Raw genomic sequence first — 9,521 nt, 5'->3', positions numbered from 1 at the left:
ACTATCAGCAGAGAGGAGCAGTGATGGGGGCTGGCCTTTGGCCAAGCTGGCAGCAGAGGTGACTGCACAACACCCACGCTCCCTGTGCTCTCACTACCTGTGCTAACCGTGCCCATCCAGCCCAAGGCACAGCTCTCTGGGGGAGCTGACGTGGTCCAGAGGCCGGGAGAGGACTTGGACAGGAGGGACAGAGTCCTAGCAGTGGCACTGGCTGAACACAGAAGGCACCAAGCAGTGCCCAGCATGTCTGAAGGGCTCAGCAGTGAAATGGCTCCAGCTCAGTGAGATGGCTGGGTGAGCACTGCCTGCTCAGAGCCTGGAGCTGTTCCTGAAAAAGGAGTGAGTTCAGCTGGAGTTCACCATGTATTGCCAGGGAAATGTAAAGTGGGACCCCCAGGAAAGGAGGGCTGCTGCAGGGAGTGAATCTGGAGGTCGAGAGAGCTCTGGGATGTTTCTGCAGCAGGGAAGCACTATGGTGTCCTTGCAGCTTCTGCTCCCGATGGTGGGGCAGTAGGAGATGGTCCAAGCATAAAGTCTGGATCTGAATGTCAAGAGATGAGAGGATGAACAGTAACATCTTCTGGGAAGTAGGGAAAGTGTAGGCTACAGCCCCAGATGGGGATGAACACCCTGTGTGGAAATCCAGCATAGATACCAAGGGAGTGGCAGCCTCAGTGAGGGGAAATGCAGGTCAGAGAGTGTCTGGGGCTGAAAAAGATAAGCAGCAAGTGTAAAAAAAGAGCAGCTGTGGCTGTGGCCCCGTGTGTGTGTGTGTGTGTGTAGCTGCGGATCTGTGTCCTGTGTGTACATGGAACAGTGACTCTGGGCTCTGCCTTTCTCAAGCAGCTCTCAGCAGGGCAGCTGAGCTGGCAGGGCAGAGGGGCCACGGTAATGGGACTTTTTCACTCATTTGCTTTGAGTTTACAAAATTACACCTTTTGCTTGTGGCAGTGACGAGCATTTCCTTGTTTCACACAGAAACTTGGTGCCATGGCATTCCAATACAGCCTGGTCACTTCCCAAGGTTTTAGGGAAGGCACATCCTGGCAGCACTTGCAGAAACCCCCTCCCACTTTGATATTTGAAAAGGGACTTTTCTGAGACCACCAATAGTTGGCACAAATATTAAAATATACTGAAATCTCCCTGGATGCCAGAAACTTCAGTTCTGGTAGTCCATGTCTTCAGAACAGCCTTTAGGATAATAAATATCATGTTTGTGTCCCCCTCTGGTCTCCTGATGGATATCAAACCTGGCCAGTGGTGTCCAGCAGTAAATCAAATCTCTGTGAACTTGTGAAATGTTAAGGGAGATTTTTTTTTTAAACCAAATACCTCAAATTGGAGGTGCAGCCTTCAGAATTGGGCCCAGAGCCTATAAATACTTGTCACTTCTGAAAATCAGACTCCTAACTTACCTTCTCCAAGCATGTGTCATATCTCCCAAAGCCAAGGGCACTGTTGTAGCACCAATAGCTTCTCCCACTCCTGTTTCCTTGGCTGTTTTGAGGGATGCACCTTCCTGCTCAAGAATTCTTTCTCCAGCAGAAATCACCATTGCTTGTATCTCAGCTGGTTCTGGTCTCCACATGGGCACAAATGCTTCCTTTGAGGATGGGGACAAGAAAGTGGTGGGTTTTGTCTGGATTTTGGCTGCCGCCCCTCCTCCTCCCTCCATGTGCCCCTGCAGTGAGTGTGGCACCAGTTTTGGGATAACCTCCCCATAGGGACTGGCAGACAAACGGCTCCTTGGTGTCCCCAAAGCCATTCCTCCTGTGGGCAGAGTCCACTCAGCATTTCCAGCCCCTGCTCTCAGCGTGGGGCTTCATCCCCAGCCTGTTTGGGGGGTCCTCCCCGTCTCCTGAGAGGGTGGTGTGGTTTTTTTTCAGGGAGTGCTGGATGTAGGACCTGGCATTTGTCCTTGTTGAATTTTACCAGCTCCTTCTAGCTCCATTTCCCAGCCTGTCCAAGTCCTTCTGGCCCTGCCCTGGAGCACTGGTCCCCCTGACTTGTGTCACCCACAACCCTGACAGGAGAGCACTCTGTCACCTCTTTCCTACAACTGAATAGGATGTTCTACAGGACATGTGCCAAGAGGGATCCTGGTGACATTCCACTTGTCCCTGCCCTCTAGATAGAGCATGACCTCTTCACACCCTCTGAACCCGGTGGCCTGGCAGGTACTTTCCCTGACACTGCTGCTGCTCTGGCATGTGCCCTCTGAGAGCCCTCCTGCCCTCATCCCTGCTCACCCTGCTGCTGCTGCCCCGGCAGCCTCTGCCCAGGATCCCTGCAGCCACACCTGGCTCAGGAGCTCAGGGGGTTGTTGATGGCCACGATTCTCCCTGAGGCTGCAAGAGCTTCATGCTCAAGTTTTCCCCCTCAGTGGTTGTGGTTGTGTCAGATGCAGTTATGAGGGCACTAAAACTGTCCTCTCCTGCAGGAGTCACCCAAACAGCAGTTCCAGCAGATTTCATACAACCTAGAGCTTGTGCTTTTGTGTTCCCCTTTTCTTCTCCAGTTCAGCTTCCACATCCCTGAAGTGTCCAAGACCAGGCTGAACATGGCTTGAAGTGACCTGGTCTAGTGGAAGATGTCCCTGCCCCACACAGGGGGTGGAACTGGATGAGCTTTAAGGTCCCTCTCAACCCAAATCAATCAATCTGAGAGTCTGTGATTCTAGCACCACTTTTTGAAGTGCTCTCCATGGACACTCTTCTGTAGGATTTTCTCATGTCCCACTGTTTTGGGAGTGAGGAAAAGGGGGCCCTGACCACAGTCTGCAGTTGCCTCATGTCATTGGGAGAGGTGATGGGTACAGACTCTGCTCACAGCTACATGGTGACCACAGAGGCAACTTGCACAAGCTGGAACAGGAGACATCCTCACTGGACCTCAGGGAAAAAACCTTGGAACACTGGATCAAGGCCCTGAGAGGCCCTGGACTCTGACCTTGGAGATTCTCAGCACTCACCTGGCCACAGATGAGCCACCTCTGCTGCAAGGGCCTGCTCAAAGCACGGCTTGGACCAGCAGTCCCTGCCCAGCACAAGTCTGATGCTGGAATCAAACTCTCAGCAGGTTTTCCAATAATAATATTTCAGGGGTTTCTCCCAATGATTTCCTCAGAAAAAGCACTTCCTTCAGGATTTTTCAAATTATTTTAGCTAAATTGTCAGGGCCACCTGGTACTGGAACCAGGCAAGGAATAAGAATATGCTAAATTTGGCATTTCCACTTTGGCCTATCCAAGACAGGACAACAGCCTCACCCCACATCTTGTGGGGGAGGTCGTAGATTCCTGCCAGACTCCTCTCCCAACACTTGACAAGGAGATTTTTGTCTGAGGAAAATTGTACTGTTCCAAGCTCTTGTCCAGTGTAATTTACACTTGTGTTTAAGAAGACTGGGCAAGAAGGGTTGCAGTTTTATGGTCTAACCATAAACTGGCCAAAGCTGAGCGGAACTGCAGGTGTTTGCAGAGTGCTGATGTTTGCAGGAGCCCAAACACTGCACTCACAAACATGAAGTGAGTGCCTCTTACCCAGGGGAGGTCCAACACCTGCAGGGGCCTGGACATGGAAAGTGTGGTCACAGCAGCAGCCCTGGGGCCGCTGGCTCTTCCTGGCCAACTTGTGCTCTGAAAGCACCAAGGAAAGTCTCTTCTGTCATCACTGATCAGCACTTTTGGTTGCTCATGGTCCTTCTGGGCCGTGGTGGCACCTGCTGCCTGTCCCTTCTTCCCACTGCTCTGTCCCCAGCTGCACAGGGCCAGCCCCAGGTTCCTCATCCAGGTGTGGGCACCAGCTCTGAGGCCAATTAGGGCACTTTTACCAGGAGGCTGAAGTTGGAGAGAGAGGTTCCTGTGTTCCCAGTCTGCCTGCTTGGTCCCATTCCCCACAGCCTGTCTGGGAACAGGAGCTCCAGTGCCAATTACAAAAGCCCAGAGCACTCCACCTGCTCACCTGCATGTTTGTCGGTGTGCAAACAAGGCCCACAGCGGGCTGTTAAAAGTTCTGGGCTGGTAAAGGTTCAAGGCAGCCACTTAATCCACAGCTGCTGGAATCAGTCACATCCCAGAGGCACTTGGAGCAAGAAGGGCCCAGGCGGCACAGAGCTACCACCTTGAAATGTCTGTGCACAGGACACACGCCTGGAACTGCTGAAGTAAAACAAAAACAGAAAACAGTAAGTAATTGGCCAGTGCTTTGACAGGCTCTGGGAAATATTTGGGTGACAGGAAGCATTTTGAAAACATCTGTTTTTGCAACAAAAAATAAAATGTTAAGATTCCAGGGCAATTTGCAATCCTGGTTGTACCTCCTGCCCAAGTTCTTGCTCTCCTCCAGCCACAGCAGGTATATCCCACAGTAGGTAGGAGCAGTTACTACAGCATTGCATACCTCATACATTACTTGTTTGAGTCATTCTGGTGCCTCTTGGTCCTATGCTGAGTCACCTCTGATGTTTAACTTCCAAAGGGTTTAATTTAACACAATTTATCTAATTTTTCTCTCCTTGCTGCCCCTTTCCCATCCCTGATCTGTGGGTACAGACCAAGCTGAAACCAGAGACCTGGGCCTTGCCTCAGGCTTATTATTCTCTGTCACAAAGATTTTCAGTTGCTTTATCTGACCTCCAAACTTTGTGTCACAAAATAACAAAAACAATAACCTGAATTCTGGTTCAGCTTAGTTTTGTGATGGACGGTGCTGCCACAGTCTCACATCTATAGTTTTTCTGGTGTTTTCCTTCTGTCCAATGTTTAAACTTCTCCTGCCTGTTGTCCCTGTGCAGGTACCCAGGGATGGGCTTGGGAAATGCTGAACCATGGCTGCTGCTGCATGCAGGAGCTGCTCCAGGACTGCACAGACACTCCAACAGTGCTGTCACCAAAACTCATCCCTCCCATTGCTTCCAGAACTCTCCTGTAGTCAGGGGAGGGATGGATTTCTAAAGTGTTTCCATAAAACATCTGTTCTCTGGAAAGGATCAACACAGCCCCATGTTAAATTTAAATATTCAGCTCCAGCAGCAGCAGTAGCTGCTTTGCATAACTGATGGCTTTTAACTTTCTCCAGGTGCTATGGGAGATACAGAACTGTCTTTTGTTTATCTGGAATGTTTTAAAAGGCAGGGGAACATTAATGAGGAAATCTGGCTAATACAAGTACTCAATAGTCATGTGTGAATGGAGGGGCCAATCAGGTCCTGGACATGTTGATAATTGGGATCGGGATCTGATGGAGAGATGACAACTGGTTCTGCCTGGAGCCTGCCAGGGCTTTGGGCAGGGTATCACAGAGATGTGGCTGTCTGCATGCAGGTGAGGAGGAGCCCAGGTGGGTGGCTTGGCTGTGTAGACAGGAGTCTGGTCTGTGGCATCACATCAAGCTCAAAGTTACATTTGGTCAGTGTCCAGATCCAGCCCATCTTGGCCTGTCTGGGGCATGAGGTGAGAGAGTGTTGGGGAAGATGAAACAGGAAAGCCTTATAAATATGATTGCCTGGCAAAAGATTTTGAGAATATGGAACTATAAGCAAGATTGAAATGAAAGCAAGCTTTGAGATACCTGAGTTACTGAACAACAGGAAAACAATGGTGTGGCCCAAATGAAGGTGATCCCCTTTTGATGAAACAACACCCTCTGCTTGCAGACAGGCCCAAGGGTCAGAGCAGACCCTGCAGCTTGGCAGAAGGGGCCCAAAGAGGAGTTGTTAGGGTTTAAAATGTAACACAGTATGGTAATGTAATGGTTGTTATAGGCTGTATGTAAATTCTATAGGATTTGTATCTTGTACTAGATTGGTTAGTGAAAAATAGAATATTCAGCACAGAAGAAGATTTATTGTATTGTAATGGGAACTTTGCTCTCTTTCAGCCTCTCTTTTCCTCTTGCTCTCTCTTTCTCTCTCTTTGGGGCTCCTCTCTCAGTCCTGCTCTGAGCTGTGGCTGGCAGCTCAAGCAGGGCCCTGCACCCAAGCCCTGTGCAATAAACCTCAAATTCCAAAAGGCCCCTGCACCCAGGCCCTGTGCAATAAACCTCAAATTCCAAAGGGCCCCTGCACCCAGGCCCTGTGCAATAAACCCCAAGTCCCAAAAGGCCCCCGCACCCAGGCCCTGTGCAATAAACCCCAAGTTCCAAGCCCTGGCTTCAGAGATCTCTCGTCTCCGTCTGTCCCGACCGTCCTATCCCTGTTGCTCCTACAGGAGAGTGTTTCTTTTCTGTTCTAGGAAAAAACCAGTCCCAATCTATGAGGATTTTTTCTGCAGTTTGGTGTTTCTCTCACTCCTTGTTCCTCCTGCTTTGTACAGCAGCTCTGTGGGAAAACTGTGGCCAACAGGGTTGTGCCCCCCAAATCTGAGATGACTGTTTGCTAATCCCCTGGAGCTTTCAGTGTGGGGATGGATTGGACTTCTCTGGCACAGCTTTCCCTGAACACCATTACTTCTGTTTGCCTGGGATTTGATTCTCTGGCTGCTTTCCAGGCTCCTTTTCTTTTCCATGTGAGAACCCACAGTCTGATGCAAGATCAAATCCACAAAATCTCTGGCCACCGACAACACCCTTGTCTGTAGCTCTGCACAGTGAGATGCAGCTTTAGCGGAGACAAGTGCAGCCAGCACTGAAGCGGTAAATTTGTCTTTATTTCCGTTGTATCCATTTTTCCTTGTCCCTGGACTGGGAAAAGCAGGACACAGGATGTTGTGAGAAGAGCAGATCTGCTGGTTCTTGGCTTCTTTTCTGCCTCTGTCAAGGTGGGGATTGAAGCACTCAAGACAGTGTTTTGTGTCCAGACTCAGGTGTTTATTATTTCTTATGTCTATTACAAGTGGTGAGTTCTACAGTATTCTACTAACAAGCTACAAAATGGCTAACAATCTTCTGTACATGGTCTTTTGAGGCTAAACTATCCAATTAAGAAATGGCACCTAAGTTATTTTCATGTTTAACCCAATAACTAATCACTCAAAGTCTGCAATGCAGACTTTTCTGTCCAATTACACAAAATCACCCAAACCCATGAAGAAGAAGGAAGATGGTGAAGAAGGACCAGCTACTGTGCTAAAACCTTCATCTTGCTCTACATATATTACTATATTCTAAAACCTTAAACTCTAAGTTTTCCACCCTGTGATACTACACCCTTCTAACCAGCTACACACCCATAATACAAGTGCTATCAATCAATTTTGGAAGCCTTCTCCACAGCCTCAGGTCAAATGCTGTGTTCTCTTGGGGACCAGTGCATGTCAGCACAGAAAGTCTGGAATTCTCAGCATCCAGGGTTCCAACACAGATGAGCTGCAGAGAGGGAAATACGGAACAGCAGCAGAGCCCCCAGGTGGGGCTGGTAGGAATTATGGCCATGCTGGAGGAAGGAGAGGCCTGACCTGCTGCCCCAGTGCATCCCCTGCCACTGCAGCAACACCCCGGGGCCCACACCTGCCCAGCAGCACAGAAAGGAACTTCAGGGGGTGTTGAGGCCAAAGCCCTGCCTTGGTATAGGGACTCCTGACCTTATTTTATCACCCTTGGAGTATAAAAATAATAAAAGAGGGTTTTTTATGTCTCAGTGAAATTGCCAGTTTTCGGGTTGTTTCCATTGCCTTGTGTCCATACCTGGGATACCTGAGGTTCCCTTCACTGCTCACACCTGGGATTTCTACCCATTGATAAACCCCACTGAGCTCCTGAGTCTGAGCAGCCCCAGCCCTCAGCCTCTCCTTACCTGTCAGATTCTCAGATGTCCTAATCAGTCCATGCTGGACCCCAGTTCTGACCAGGCTGTCTTGTACTGGGGAGTCCAAAACTGGTGCCAGTGCTCCAGATGTGGCCTTCCCTGTGCCCCAGGAGGGGATGGGGGTAACCTGTGGGCAAATCCTCTGGCTCCCACACCTGAGGATGCTGTCAGACCATGGAGGTGCACCGCTGACTCAGGGGTGGCTCGTGGCCATCAGGACAGCCAGATGCTTCTCTGGTCTCTCATGTGAGTGTTGGCAAATGGAAACATCCCTGCCCAGGTGCAGGACACGGCGTTTTCCTCTAGAAACTTCATGGAATTCCCACTGGCCCATTTCTCCCTGAAGAGACCAGCCCAGGGAGGGATGACACCAGAGCAGGTACACACCTGAGGGACTGAAGCCTGTGGGTGTGCCATGAGTGAATAAACAAGGAGGAAAGAGGAAGAAACAAGTAGAAAAGCAAAGCCCAGCCCAGCCCCAGCCCTCTGTGCTGTGTCACCTCCCCCAGGGACTGGGAGAGAGGAGGCAGAACCTGCAGGAAAAGAGGGGACAAAAGATGCTGGACTGAAGCTGAACCTGGCAAAGTAGAGGAAAGGTGCTTCCCCACGTGTTTCTTTAGTCATTATCTTGGGTTTTCCTTGGTACCTGAATCAGTTACTAAAAAGTTTGTGTTACAGCAATAAATCAAATGAAATTCCTCAAGCTGAGAGGGTTCTGCCCGTGGTGGCAGGAACTGAGGCCAGGCCTGGGCTGGCATCAGCACTGATCTCCCTCTGAAGCCTTTCCTTCCCTTCTTCCCAGGCCAAACCGTGTTGTCCCCTCCAGTGCTGACACAAACTTGCTCAATTCTTCCAAGAGCAGATCAAGTTTAGGCCCAAACTCATAGGTCCCTGTGAGATGCCCTGTCCCAGCTCCACACCTGAGGTGTCCCTGCAGGTGCTGGGGCTGGACCTTGTGCCCCAGGCAGTGCTTTGCAGCAGCCCCTGGGCAGAAGCTGCTGCAGACACACAGCTGTGACCAGCCCTGTGCGCAGATCCCACGGCTGGGCCAGGCACCTGCAGCTTCCAGGAAAAAACAGGGATCTCAAACCGCCCTTCAAACCTGTACTGAGGTGCCACATTGTCTCGGTTTGAGATCAGCTGGGAGACTGATTTACTGCCGTAACACACACCCATCAGCATCAGCAGGGAATGGTTTGGGCTGGGAGGGACCATGGAGCTCATCCAGCTCCGTGCCCCTGCCATGAGCAGGGATGTCACACACTACACCATGCTGCTCCAGGCCCATCCAGCTCAGCCCAGGAAACTGCCAGCGATGGGGCAAGCACCACTGGAAAAGCAAAAAATCACTTACTGGGTATTTACAAGAAAAAGAAAATGGGGAAAAAAAACCCAAAACAAGCCCACTTTGATAAGAGCCCTCCAAGCTGAGTTACCCATGACATTTTGTAAGACTTCCTTGGAGAGAAAAAATCAGTTTTGACACTGTCTCTTGCATCAAACACCAAGTGCTTCAGCCTCAGGTCTCTGATAAAGTCTGCTGGACAGCTTTAGATTCACAAAATAAATCCTCTGTCTGGGGCAATGGGCTGCCCAGTATGAGCACCCGGGCTCAGGTACAGCCTCAGGGCCAGGGCAATGCTAAGATGCCACCAGCAGGTACCTGAATCACGGTGGCTGTAAGGTGGTGTCACTGGGACAATCCTGCTGGCAGAGTTCTCTGCACTGGCAATGTTCAAAAGGGCCCTTTTCCCAAGTGTAACCATTGCAAGTGA

At 50.3% G+C, this 9,521-nt stretch overlaps 1 long non-coding RNA gene across 1 annotated transcript; it reads right to left on the bottom strand.

Moving 5' to 3' along the window:
* Positions 1-1,128: 1,128 nt before the first annotated feature.
* LOC129119814 (uncharacterized) lies at positions 1,129-9,076 on the bottom strand. The gene is made up of 3 exons (XR_008534154.2): positions 7,735-9,076; positions 3,966-4,162; positions 1,129-1,606 (listed from the first exon to the last, which is right to left on the bottom strand). It is a non-coding gene; the product is annotated as an uncharacterized LOC129119814 (long non-coding RNA).
* Positions 9,077-9,521: the final 445 nt, after the last annotated feature.

This window comes from Agelaius phoeniceus, chromosome 5 (genome assembly GCF_051311805.1).
Source record: "Agelaius phoeniceus isolate bAgePho1 chromosome 5, bAgePho1.hap1, whole genome shotgun sequence".
NCBI classification, from domain to species: Eukaryota; Metazoa; Chordata; class Aves; order Passeriformes; family Icteridae; genus Agelaius; species Agelaius phoeniceus.
Note: the sequence above shows the minus strand (reverse complement) of the source record. Positions and strands in the feature narration are given on the sequence as shown.